Source organism: Orcinus orca, chromosome 3 (assembly GCF_937001465.1).
Source record: "Orcinus orca chromosome 3, mOrcOrc1.1, whole genome shotgun sequence".
NCBI classification, from domain to species: domain Eukaryota; kingdom Metazoa; phylum Chordata; class Mammalia; order Artiodactyla; family Delphinidae; genus Orcinus; species Orcinus orca.
The window spans coordinates 66,382,477-66,396,217 of NC_064561.1; positions in this window are offsets into that span (position 1 = coordinate 66,382,477).

The window sequence follows — 13,741 nt, forward strand, 5'->3', positions numbered from 1 at the left end:
GCTGGTATGTATCGAACTGCTCCTGGCCCAGGATTGGCACTTGTATAAATCTGTCAACTGAATGAAGGAGTTAAACAGCATCGCTATGCAGGGAACTGCAAGCAGATCAGACTAAAGGACGCACAGAGTCTGTGTTAAGGAGTGCCAGCTGACTGGGCCGCGGAGGCAGGGCGCCTGTGGCAGAAGCCTTTGTATATTCTGCTCAAGTCCTGAGACTTTATCCTGTGGGCAATGGGAGCCACAGCAGGAGGTGATGTGTCAGATTAGCATCCAGAGGGACCACCCTGGCAGTCAGGTGGCACGTGGAGCGATGGAGCACAGACCTGGAGGCAGGAAACAAGGGCACCAGTCAGGATGCCTTTGCTGCCTTTGCACAAAGCCCTGGCTGGCTCTCACCAGCTGAATTCATCAAAAGGCTCATTATCCAACACAGCTGCAAGCTCTGAGATGACAGACAGCACAGGTGGTTGAGTCAGTGGCTCAGCAACGTCACCATGGGCCCAGGTGCCATCTCTCTCCACTCCAGCATTTTCTGTGGTTGGCTCTGCTTGCAGACTACCTTTCCTCATCTTCAGAAGATGAGGCAGCAGCAGCTCCTCGAGTGACATATGGACACAGCAAAGACCACAGACAGAAGGGAGCCATCTCTTCTTTGGTCTCCTTCTTAGCAAGGAAAACTTTTCCAGAAGCTTCCCAGCAAACCTTCCCTCCCCATCCCACTGTCCCAGATGGGGTCACAAACCCATTGCAAAACCATCCACTATCAAGGAAATAAAATGACATATTTGGCTTAGAATAGTAACTTATACACAGGAGGAATCAACTACTCTGAATCATCACCTGAAACACTTGGGAGGTTATGGGTCCAGCCAAAGGATGCTAGAAGCCTAAACTATGATAACGGCGGTAAAAAGATGGGGAGATGATAATGGATTCAAGATTTCTTTAGGAAGTTTTGTTGGTAGCACTTGGTGGTGGACTGAATGTGGAAGAGGATGGAAACGAAGGAAGAAAGGACACCCTCCCCTCCGTATTTCCAGCTTGGGTGAGTGGGTAGAAGCAAGTGCCACTAACTGAGCCAAAGAATCCAAGAGAAGGAGGGGAGGGTTTGGGGCAAAGTTGGTTTGGGGCACGTTCAATGTGAAGGGTCTGTGGGCACTGAAATAATTGTGTTGGGCCGTCAGTGGAGTATATGAGTCAAACCATTATCCCAGACAGGTGGTCCATACTCAGACATGGTTCTCAGATAGGCTTTGGTCCATACAGACGTTTTTGAACCAACATTTAATCACAGAGAGTCCAAATAGGATTATGTAGGCTTCTCAGGGAAAACTGGAAAATCTGGCAACACGGGTCCTGAATTCCTACATGTCAACAGTTGGGTGGAAACCAGGGGCAGCCATTCCCTTCAGCTAGAACAAGAGGTTCTCTGGCCTGCCACACTCAATCCATTTCATTCACTAACTTTACCCACCCGGCCCCTGAAGGCATTTCCATCTGATGCCCTGCTGAGAATGGCGGGCTGCAGGAGAGGGGGAAGAGGTCAGAGCTGCAGATAGACATCTTGTAGTCACTAGCATTTAGATGGTGGTCAAAGCCCTGGCTGTGGATGCCATCACACAGAGACAAAGTGGAAGGAGAAGTGGGTCAAGGAGGACACCCTGGAGCCATCACTTTTTTAGAAATGGAGAAAGAGAAATTCATGTAGGAGAGAGAAACTGGAATGGAGCAAGTGAGCCTGCAGTCTCAGGAGCTAAGAGTCTGGAGGTGGAGACAGTGCTCACCTGTGCCAGATGCAACGGGAGGTCCAGGGAGAGGAGGGTCCAAAGGAAGCACGGCACTGGGGAGATGAGTCGTGGGTGCCCTGGGAGCCACCTTGGTGGCATGGCGAGGGAAAAGGCAGATGACCATGGGCTGGATGGAGGATGAGAGATAAGTGGAAACAGGGCACATAGATGGCTCAGGTGAGAAAGGGAGGAGAAAGGATGAACAGAAGCTGGAGAGGTTATGGGGTCAAGGCATGGGCCCTTTGTAGGATCAGAGAGACCTGGACATTCTAAAGGGAAGAAAGAAGCTAGCGGTGAGAGGAGGCTACAGAAATTAAGCTAGAGGGATGAACAACAGAACCGAGTCCAAGACGAGGGAGTGGGAGCAGGGAGATGCCATGGTCAGGCACAGGTGCCCGGATTCACCACAAGAAGGACTCCAAGGCTGGGGGATTGGAGGTGAAGATAAACCTGTCAGCAGACGAGGATGCTCAGAAATGGGAGCGCTACTAACGGACCTTCACGAGGTGGGGGCTTAGTAACCTTTCAAAGGGATGCTCCCAGGTGTCCATCCTTTCCCATCAGGTACGAAGGCCGGGGTGGGGAGCCTGGGGACGCGTAGCACCACATGCCCTGAACTACAGGCAGCAGTGGTGGAGGGCAGAGCTGGCTTCCAAGCCCTGGGGCAGAGGGAAGGAAGCGCACGCTGGGTGACCTGGATGGTGAGTCTCTGTGGGAGGGGGATGCAGCAGCTCTGCGGGTGGAGGGGCAAGCTCACAGCACCACGCACCGCTTGAGAGGTGGCCACAACACAGTCGCTGGGTCCTCTCTGGTGCGCACCCTGGTTCGGATGAATGTCTTGCTCCATCCCCTATGCTGAACTCTCCTCAAAACCGACTGCCAGGGCTGCCCTGGTGGCGCAGTGGTTAAGACTCCATGCTCCCAATGTAGGGAGCCTGAGTTCGATCCCTGGCCAGGGAACTAGATCCCACAGGCACGCCACAACTAAGGAGCCTGCCTGCAGCAACTAAAACGAGCCCACGTGCCACAGCTAAGGAGCCCGCAAGCCGCAACTAAGGAGCCAGTGCAACCAAATAAATAAATAAATAAATTTTTTAAAAGGGAGGGAGGCAGGAAGGAAGGAAGAAAGCACCCCATGGCATTTTTCTGAGGCAACTTTCTATCCTGGGGAATCAGGCAGATTCTAAGGCAATGGTTCCCCTGGCAGCCCACGGTTAGGGTCAAGGCTTTCATTGGGACAAACAAATCCCCTCCTGGTTTGGGGCTGCAGCACTTACAGGGCTGCCCGAGGCCCTCAGCTCCAGACCAGCCTCTGTGGTCCACATTCCGCAATCGCGGTGGAAGCTCTGAGCAGCAGGGAGAGTTTCCCACAACAACACACACGAGCCCCTTGATGTCCAGCTCCAGATGTGACTTCCAAATTCTCAGTGACTTTCACCTTAAACTACGTTGATTGAGGACAGAGGTGAAAGGTGACCGAGTACCATCAGTGAGGAACCCCCAAGCTCGCCAGCAGACTACAGCATCCACTCTCCTTTTTCCCACATTTTAATGAAATGGCCTCAGCATAATTATTCAGATTGTTACTCTTCTGTGTCTGGCTTATTTTATGGTGGAGTTGCTATGAGACAAAAACAAACAGAAAGCTCTTTTTTAAATAAAAACAATACAGGAAGAGAAATATGCCTGGAAAGGCCACTATCTTGATATTCAGCATCTCCAGGATAACTAAGCTTTCGCTGATATTGAAAACCTCCATGTCTTAAAGACTATCTCTGATCTTAAAAATAACAATAATCTGTTTACAGCCCTTGCACTGGAAAAATCAATATTCTTTAATTCCTTCTAAAAACCAGGGGCATTAAAATAGAATCAAAGCTCCAAGAGGGAGGCATGCTGGCATCATTTCACTTGCTTTGAATTACGTGGTTAAACCCAGCATGCATTTCCCTAGAGAGGAAGTGGAGTCTTCTTTCAAGAACACGCTAAACGCCCATCTGTCAGAAACAATTTGGGGGTACTGAGGTACAGAGATGAAGAATAGAACAGACCATCCCTTGAGGTCCCTGCCTGTGCAGAACACTTCTGCCTCTGCACGATGATGTACTCGTTGTCCTTGATCAAATGCCCCCGCATGACAGGCATGGTGCCACCCAAGCCAAGGACACAGCCGTGCAGGTCTGTAAGAAGCTCTCCTTCTCCTGTTAGAGCCAGGTGCCCAGATAAACAATCACAAGACAAAAGTACATTATGAGAGTTGAATGCTGATGGGAACATACCCCAAACACCACTATTAATTATCTATTAGTGGGAAGAGGGCACCATTGAGAGCCGACCTCTCGTACTACCGTGGGCGCTTGGGATTTCACTTGTTTCTCAATGAACACAACAGCCCTCGGAGGTAGGTGTCCTTATCTTCATGCTCTGAGTGATGCCCCAGGTCACCAGGGTAGCTTGCTCCAATTCCAAAGTCCCTGTTCTTTTTATGCCAAGCAACATCTCAAGTACTATTCTTGAATATAGCCTTTCCTGACTCCCTTAACTGAATGTTATTTGTACTTCTGTTAAGGCCACTACCTTCATCTAGAAGGACAGTCATTTGTCTACTCGTCAGTTTTATAGGACTATAAACTTCAAAGCAAGGAATGGCATCTCTTTATGTATTTTTTGTGTGTGTATCATTTTTTAGATAAGAGGTGGCTCTCTGATGAGGTGATGCTTAGGCAGACACCTGAAAGAAACAAGAACAATCCTGGAGGATGGGGCATGGCATGGGGGACATCCCAGCAGAGGGCACAGCCAATGCAAAGGTCCTACATCAAGGGGCAAGTTTAAGGGACGAAACCTCTACCCCACCCTTGTCATTCTGTCCCCTTTCCCTGTTTCATTTTTCTTCAGGGCATTTTTTGCTCTTTGACATCACATTTATGAGTTTATCTGCTTACTGCCTACACCTCAACTAGAAATGAGCTCTGAGAGGACGTGCTTTCACTACTGCTGCTCCTTAGAGCCTAGAGCCGGTCTGCCATATGCAGGGGACTCCATACAAATTTGTTTAGAAACATATGAATAAATGCATACAGCATTATACACATTTTCAAAGTTTTGTTTATTTTTATTATGCACTTATGCACAACCACTGAGCTAAGCACTTTACACACACTATGGCATTTAATCCTCATGAAAACCCTATTCAGGTGGGTACTCTTAACCGCATTTTACAGGTGGTGAAACTGAAGTTAGAAAAAGCTTGCTCACGGTGACTCAGCCATTAGTGGTGGAGCTGGGATATGAACCCAGGTCTGATCCAAAAGCCTGTGCCTTTTAACTAAAGCATTATTCTCGTACATGGGAGGCCCCTGACAAACAGTCACCAGATGGAGTCAAATATATTCAGGGCAGAGGAGGGGGCAAGATCAAAGACGGTGTAACCTAGAATATGGAGAGCAGGTTAAAAGATGCCTCATTCTTGTACGGAAGCTAAAAAGACCCAACATCAAAGATAGGAGGTTAGCTGAATGTGCACTTTCCCCCCCAGAAATTTACCTACCTAAGAAATGAGACGTCTAAGTGTCTGACTTCTAAAGGCTCCTAGGCTACGTAACTCAAAAGGAAGACACTGATTTCGTTTTTTTTTTCTTCTTTTTTTTTTTTTTCTGCAGTACGCGGGCCTCTCACTGCTGTGGCCTCACCCGTTGCGGAGCACAGGCTCCGGACGCGCAGGCTCAGCGGCCATGGCTCACGGGCCCAGCCGCTCCACGGCATGTGGGATCTGCCCGGACCGGGGCACGAACCCGTGTCCCCTGCATCAGCAGGTGGACTCTCAATCACTGCGCCACCAGGGAAGCCCAAGACACTGATTTCAATGCAGCAAGCAGCAGAGAAGGTCAGCCCTCAGGAACGGTCATATGATTAGGGGAGGCAGAGTGGTGATGCCGGAAGTTTTTGGTGAGTCCAAGGAAAGGCTGAGCAGGATCAGAGTTTACTCAGGAGGCCCTGCCTATGGTGGGCTGGAGAATTCTGCTCTGCTAAAGGGTCAGTGACAAACATAAAGCTCAAAAGGTCTTCATTCAGGGCTTCCCTGGTGGCGCAGTGGTTGAGAGTCCGCCTGCTGATGCAGGGGACACGGGTTCGTGCCCCGGTCCGGGAAGATCCCACATGCCACGGGGCGGCTGGGCCCATGCGCCATGGCCGCTGAGCCTGCCTGCGCTCTGCAACGGGAGAGGCCACAACAGTGAGAGGCCCGCGTACCGAAAAAAAAAAGGTCTTCATCCAGAACAGGTTAGATAAAATAGCCCACCAAGTCTCACTAACTCCTTTGCTTTGATTTCATGCTTACTAAGACCAATCCAGTTCCTTGATACTGAGAATGCAATTCCCAGAAGCGTATTGCCGGTTTTCTCCTCCCAGCTACACTGCTAAGTTAGCAGTCGGGCTTACGAGTCAGGCTCTGCTGCTGGTACGGGAGCTCCAAGCCTGCTCACTCCCGGGTGAATTTAACACGGGTTCCCCAGGTGGTAGGTCAGAGTGAGCCCTGGGCTCAGATGCTGCATGGCAGCAGGGGGTCCAGCTCTGCCTTCACCACCTCTGTTGGATGGGATCATGACACTCCTCTGTCCCCGAGGTTCTGACCCTTGGGTGAGAGTACGGCTATAACAACAAATTCGCTGATCCAAGAAGCACAGTTATCACTAAATAACACATCAGTCATCACAGGGAAATGAAGGCTTGTCCCCACTTCTCTTATTAACACTGATCTAAATGTATTTTTTTCTTCTACCATAAATGCAAGTTGGGTTTCCCAACATCAAACCACCTTTCCCTCCTCATCAATGGTAACTACACGCAGAAATTAAAAGCGCTGTAGCCCTCATGTCCGTATTCTGATCACTTCTTTGAGATCACAGAGACATCTTGTGCTGTGCTGCGGTTTACTGACTTCCAAGTGCCTTCATGGGCCATCTCGTGGCATCCTCCCAACAATACCCTCAAGGTAGGCAGGGAAATGCTTACTCCCCATTTTAAAGAAAAGGCAACAGACCCCAGGAGGCCACACAAGTTACTCAAAGGCCCAAGGTCCCAGAGCTAGAGAAGGGGGAGCTGGCCTCAAACCCAGGCCTGTGACCTCACGCCCTTTTCCTGAACTGCAGGACCATGGGGGCCATGACCTACCCTGGCCCTGATGACGCTTAACCCTGTGGATGCCGAAAGAGCCAGTTTGTGAGCTGAACACCAATGTGTTCACAAGCAATGTTTCAAACCCTTACCATGGTACTCTGTACTAGAGACTGAACTTCAACTCTCACAGTGGTGAAATAAAAAGGTGAAAAAGGGACTTCCCCGGTGGCACAGTGGTTAAGAATCCGCCTGCTAATTCAGGGGACATGGGTTCGATCCCTGGTCCGGGAAGATCCCACATGCTGCGGAGCAACCAAGCCCGTGAGCCACAACTACTGAGCCTGTGCTCTAGAGCCCACGAGCCACAACTACTGAGCCTGCACTCTAGAGCCCAGAGCCCACAACTACTGAAGCCCGTGAGCCTAGAGCCTGTGCTCTGCAACAAGAGAAGCCACTGCAATGAGAAGCCCGTGCACCGCAACAAAGAGTAGCCCCCGCTCGCCGCAACTAGACAAAGCCCGCGTGCAGCAACGAAGACCCAACACAGCCAAAAATAAAGAAAGGTGAAAAGAACGTCACATGGCACAATACTGAGTGATTTAGAAATTAATACTAAACAATGTTTTTAAATAGCTAACATTTATAAAAACTAGCACTGTCCCAGGCACACTTCTCAGAGGTGGCAGAACCAGCTGGGCTCATCTCAGGCTGAGTGTCTTGGCCCCAGACTCAGAGTGAGCAACTTGGCTTTGTAGGTTCTTTCAGAATTGATCAGCCTCAAGTTGGGTCTGACCCCTGAGCCTTCCACCCCGGCCCCCGTCCACACTGCCTCTCAAAATGGCCAGAGCAGGCCTTGTAACCGCCCAGCTGGGTGAGTCAGTCATCCTTCCAGACCCTCCTCTCTTAACTACTCTAATTGCAAACACATGTTCTTACACCACCTCCAACTCAGGCAAACAGGAGACAGAAAAACACTTAGGAGCCCTCAATGTCAAGGGGCATCAAGGTGCTGGGAGCATGACCTTTTCTGGCCCAGGTGCCGGAAAATAAGTACCTCTACCGAGCTCCTCCCTTCCCCCAAACTGAAAGCAGCTCTGCTGGCCTAACCCGGGGCTGCAACCACATGCCATTTGGGCTCCACGGCACCCGGCTTCTTGAATCAACCTCTACCTTGCCAGTAACTTGGCCTACCAATGCACCAAAAATAGGCGGCCCTCCTTCCTTTGAAGCATTTTAAGGTAAAACGCATTTGATCCACGGGGCAGACCACCCCTCAGACTCTCCCCGGGAGCCATTCCAACCTGGTGTGGCTGCTTCCGCTATGACGTAAGATGGACCCTCTAAGCGACAGGCCTCACACACTGTCCCCAGGCGGCCGCTCCAGACTGCTTCCTCGGCCCAGAAAATGGCATCACTGTGTCTCTCAAGACAGAAATATCTGGGAATCATCCTTGATCCCCACTTTTTCCTCAACCCTACACCCCCCATCCCCCAATTCTACCTCCAAAATACATCGCAAATCTGTCCATCTCTCTCCATCCCCACTGCCTCTTCTCTAGGTCAAGCTACTGTCAACACTTACCTAAGGGTCCTGAACAGCCTCCTGACAGGTCTACCTGCTTCCCCTCTTGGACTCTGGCACACGGCTAGTTATGTCCAAATCCAGTCTCCTCTTCCTGAGGAGTTGGGAATATGACAATCCATTCCAAGACCACACTTCCTAGACGCCCCCGCAGCTAAGTTGGCCGTGTGACTTTTTACTTGCCAGTGAAATGTGAGTGGAAATGATGTGTACAAATCGTGCATCATTTGTTTAAAAGGAAACTGTTTGCCAGGATTTCCTCTCTAATTCCCTTTCTGGGAGACAAGGAGCGGAGGCAGCTCTGACCACAAAGATGAACACAGCCACCTAGGGACGGTAAATGAGAGAAAAGGAGGCTCAGGTCCATGATGATCTTGTGGAGAGCTCTTCACAGGAAGAGACCAGAGGACAGCAAGACTAGAAACAGAGAGATCAGTGTCAAGGCTATTGTAGACTAGAGGACGGAACAGGTACAGCTTTGACTACGGTATTGGTAGCACTAGAAATGGTGAGATGTACCCAGATTCTGGATATAGATTGTAAACACAAGCAATTGAATTTCCTGGTAAATTCTACTGGGGGGATGAGAGTAGAAGTCAAGGATGACTCCCAGGTTTTTGGCCTGAGGAACTGGGAGGGTGGAGGGCCCATGAACTAGGATGGAGGAAGAGTGAAGATGGAGACTATATGGAGAGGATGCTCAGGAATTAAATTTTGGACCTGCTTAAGAGTAGAGGTTACTGGGCTTCCCTGGTGGCGCAGTGGTTGGGAGTCCGCCTGCCGATGCAGGGGACGCGGGTTCATGCCCCGGTCCGGGAAGATCCCACGTGCCGCGGTGCGGCTGGGCCCGTGAGCCATGGCCGCTGAGCCTGCGCGTCCGGAGCCTGTGCTCCGCAACGGGAGAGGCCACAACAGTGAGAGGCCCGCGTACCGCAAAAAAAAAAAAAAAAGAGTAGAGGTTACCAGTGCCTGAACCTGGAGTCAACACTAGTTGGATGTGAATCCTGACTGATGCTTAACCTCTTGACCACAATCAAGCTACTTAAACCCTGTGTGCCTCCGTGTTCTCATCCACAACATAAGGACCAATAATGGCCCCTATCTCACCAAGTTGATATAAAGAGGAAATGTACACATTCCAGACCTTCTTTTGTGCTGTTCCAGTCTTCCAAAAGGCTCCGAACTTTTGAGATCAGGAAGAAATCTTCCCTCATCTCTACGCCCGCTTGACCCATCTCAAGTAACACTAAGTCCCCAAGATTCTGAAAGCAGAGATGTGGTTGTCTGCTGTGGTCTGGGGACAACTGTGAGGAAGCTTTCAAAGCAGCTGGTATAGGAATCTAACTAGAACATTTTCTTCACCTCAGATTCCTGGCAAAACAAGGCCTGCAGTTAGAAGGGAAAGGTTTTAATTACAAGGCCACCTGTCCAGCCATCTGAAGCCAACCCCAGCCTTTGGCTGGTTCCCTGTGGGCAACAGGGCATTTAGGGGAACCGTGCTCAGAGTCCCTGATGCTTTTCACATTTCACAGCCTTGTATGATCAGGGAGAAAATGAACAGTTCTCAGAAACAGGCCCCCGTTACTGCTCCCCTTCCCATTTGTTATTAAGGATGGAAACAAGATACTGAGGGTTTAGGTCATGAAGAGCCTGAATTCCTTCCCCTCCTTTCCTGTGGTCAGATAAGGTGACCCCAAAACCAAGTGATCTTGTGCTCTCAAAGCTAACGACACCCCTCTAATCCCCCTCCAAATGGAGATAAGTGGTTTCTAAAATTTTATTAATTGTCCACTGACGTTTTTAGACTGACCAATATATGAAAGGCAAGCTGGCTATATTCAAACCTGTGAATTCTAAATCAGAATTAATGGAAATTCCTAACTCTCAACACAGGGAGGAAGGGAGGGAGGAAAAGAAGGAAGAAAGGGAAGGAAGGAAGGAAGGGAAGGGGGGGAAGAAGAAAAGAGAAAAGGAAGTGAAAGTAATGAAACCCTTTCAGGGGTATCATTATTTAAACCATATATCAACAAAGAAAAATTCAAATATTTCCAACTTGGGCCTTTTCTTTTTTAAAGGAATAGACAAAGGCCACAGAATAATGTGAACCCAAGTACAAAAGGCACCAGGATTAATTAAATTGCAGATGGTACAGAGACCGGTTCATTATTCATTAAAACAGTTTCCATTTCTTCTGGGGCCCGGAGCTAGACGACATTTCCCAACCTCCCATGCAGTCAGTGTGACCGTGTGACTGAGTTCTGGCCAGTGGCACAGACAGAAGTGACAGATGCCATTTCAGGCCTGGCCCATTAAAACCTCCCACGGGGGCTTCCCTGGTGGCGCAGTGGTTGAGAGTCCGCCTGCCGATGCAGGGGACACGGGTTTGTGCCCCGGTCCGGGAGGATAACACATGCCGCGGAGCGGCTGGGCCCGTGAGCCATGGCCGCTGAGCCTGCACGTCCAGAGCCTGTGCTCCTCAACGGGAGAGGCCGCAACAGTGAGAGGCCTGCGTACCGCAAAAAAAAAAAAAAAAAAAAAAAAAAAACACCTCCCACAGGTAATTTGCCATGTTCCTTCCCCTTCTGTGTGACCTTGGAAGCTACAAGTTGAAGAAGGTGGAGCCACGAGATGGAAGGAACCTGGGAGCCTGAAGCACCGCTTAGAGGAGACCCGTCTGCTGACCAGAGACCTCTGGTGAGAAATAAACCTACATAATAAGCCACTGAAATGCTGGTGTGTATCTGTTCACGGCAGCTGGTGCTCCACGAACTAATACACAGCTCAGATCTTACCCATCTCCTCCAGACAGCCTCACTTTGGCATCTGCAAATGCTGAGTTTTCATAAGACCTTATCAGGGGTTGTAAGTATAGTCAATCAGCAGACTAACTACAATCAACACCCATGTTGGCCTTTTCGGTCTCAACCTCATGACTTACCTAGCTGAAAAGTGATGCTCTCATCAGGAATATGTTATTCCAAAACAGCATGCACTAAGAACATGCTGTCATTTCCTTTAAAAGGAAGAAATTACATTTAGGAAGATAAGAGTTCCTAAATAAATAAAAGGCAGCAATTAAACAAGCCATTAGCTTGCCATAATAGCATAAAGAGCATTCTCTCTACTGACTGGCCGTGAGCGCCACGAGGGCAAGGACCATGTCCATTGGTTCACCACCGTGCCTCAGTGTGTGCCTGGCACATAGCGGGCATTCAACAAATACCTGCCCACTGGATGAGAAGATGAAAGGAAGCACTTGCCTCGGCTCACCTCCTTCCTCATGTTCACATACCCCTCGTTCTCTATATACTTAGTATACATATGATGCTTCTCCCTGCCACAGGGCCATTGCACGTGCCCTTCCTTCTGCCTGAAACGACCTGCCCCTCCTCCTCTCCCTCACCTTCACTGTCTCCTTTGGCTGGTTACTCCTACCCCTTTTTCAGATCTTGGCACAAGCATCCCTGCCAGGTCTCTCTGTGTGTCTCACTTACCAATTGTACATTTACGCATGTGATCATCTCCACAGCACTTCTCTATTTCTGAAGTTACCCTGTTTATTTGAGCATGTGTCAATTATTTGTTTCCTCACAAATGCACCAGGGGCCTTGAATGTCTCACCCACAAATATCTCCCAATGCCCCCCACAATAGTGTACAGCCCAGAGAAAGTCCTCATTCAATAGGCTGAATGAATAAATGACTGTCAGATATCATTATTCTCATTTATTTAGTAGATTTTATCCAGTCAGCCCAATCACCAGGTTTTTTTTTTCTCTCTTCCTATTTTATCATCATATATAGAGAGATGGAGATCTGTTAGCATCAGTGAGATGAAAAACCATGAATATGACACTAATAATACAGAATCAAAGTAACCTAGGGCTTCCCTGGTGGCACAGTGGTTAAGAATCCGCTTGCCAAAGCAGGGGACACGGGTTCGAGCCCTGGTCCGGGAAGATCCCACATGCTGCAGAGCAACTAAGCCCGTGCACCACAACTACTGAGCCTGCGCTCTAGAGCCCGTGAGGCACAACTACTGAGCCTGTGTGCTACAACTACTGAAGCCCGCACGCCTAGAGCCCAGGCTCCGCGACAAGAGAAGCCACCGTGATGAGAAGCCCACGCACCGCAACGAAGAGTAGCCCTGCTCGCCACAACTAGAGAAAGCCCACAGGCAGCAACAAAGACCCAATGCAGCCAAAAATAAATAAATTAAATAATTTTTTTAAGTAACCTATCATTTATATTCTTGCCTAATAACCGTGTGTTTAGTGCCTTCTCTGTGCACGTACTATTTCAGTTACTGTAGGGACATATCAGGATGAATTAACAGAGTTCCCTGTCCCCAAGCAGTTTACAAATCATGTAGCAGGATAATAGTTGATAATATTAATGGTGGATTTTTCCCCAGGTTTCTTTGTGTCCATGGCCCTCGCCCTAATCAGTCTGACAGGCTAGTCTGGGATGAGAAAGCAGAGAGAAAAAATTCCTTTTGAGCTTCAAAGTCTACAGCCTGTTGGAATGGAGCTGATTCTGGTAATTAACACTTTGAGGGAAAATACATGATCATATAAGGCTTCCTGACTCCAACCTTTCCAACTGGGTGACCTCTAAGGAAGAAGGAAACAACAAAAATTCCAGATAGGTTTGGAAGCTCTGAGCGCAGGGCTGACCCAGGCCCTGTGAAGCCCCCAGACCTCAGCTGGGTGGTAGAGCTACACTAAAATGTCAGGCAGCTGTGCAGAGCTGCACGGCTCCAGCATGGCACAGGGCAGAAAAGGGCCCTATGCGTCCAAGAGAGACACCAGTGCAGTGAAGAGAGTACAGCTGCAGGACCTAAAGAGGCCTTGCAAAGGGAAACATGAGATAAGGCAGCAGCGACCTACATGTCCAGTGATTGAAGGCTTAACAGAATGATGTACATTCCAGTAGATGCCAGCTGGACAGATGGCATCTGAGGACGCGATATACCACCTCGCAGGTGCCTTGGCCCCAATCCTCTAGCACTGAGAATGCGGCCTGGGGCCAAAGAGAGTGTCATGGAGAATGGGATGGTATATTTGCAAGCAGATGGGGAGCTCAGAATAGAAACTGAGTTAAAGGGAGTTAAATTGACATGGTGGCACTAAGAGTCATACCTGCTGTACAGGCTTGAAGAGTTAAGATTAGTCCTAATACAACCACGCTAAAAGGCAGAGGTCACCATAGGCGGTGGAAATTAAGGAGAGCTATGGAGCTGGGGAGCCTTGGAA